Source organism: Ceratotherium simum, chromosome 3, assembly GCF_057802395.1.
Source record: "Ceratotherium simum simum isolate JZ-2026a chromosome 3, ASM5780239v1, whole genome shotgun sequence".
Taxonomy (NCBI): domain Eukaryota; kingdom Metazoa; phylum Chordata; class Mammalia; order Perissodactyla; family Rhinocerotidae; genus Ceratotherium; species Ceratotherium simum.
Genome location: NC_141902.1, coordinates 57153160 through 57153671, shown reverse-complemented (window position 1 = coordinate 57153671; position 512 = coordinate 57153160).

Here is a 512-nt window from a genome sequence, read left to right as displayed (position 1 = left end):
CACAAATTTGGCCAACTAATATTGTTCGTAATGTAGTTTTGTTTGCTTCAAGTCTTCAAGAGAGACCTGTGATACTTTCAGTTTCCTACTCTGAGAAAATGAAGATGTACTAGAATTAAGAACTCAACACGAAATCAGAAAGACCCTTTAAAGCAATACTTTTAAGTCGACTCACACCGCTGGGGGACAAAGCAGATTTGGTGCATTAACCTACAATTCGTTGATGTGTGTGGACGCCACTGCTAAAGGCCTACGTGTTAAGTGCAGATATATACAAAAACATGGAGAAAGGCTTCTGGAAAGGGTCTTTCCTGCTTGGTCGTAACTTTAACTGACCAAAGGGATGCTGCCTTGAGTGCTTCTGGGAGGGTAACACGTGGAACCCAGTTTCCCCCTAGAACACAGTTTTTCCCTAGATATTGTTTGGCTTTCAGAAACCATTCATGAGGGAAGGTAGATTGATCGCATGATCTAAAGTTCACAAAGTAAAAACAAATGACAGGACTACCAAA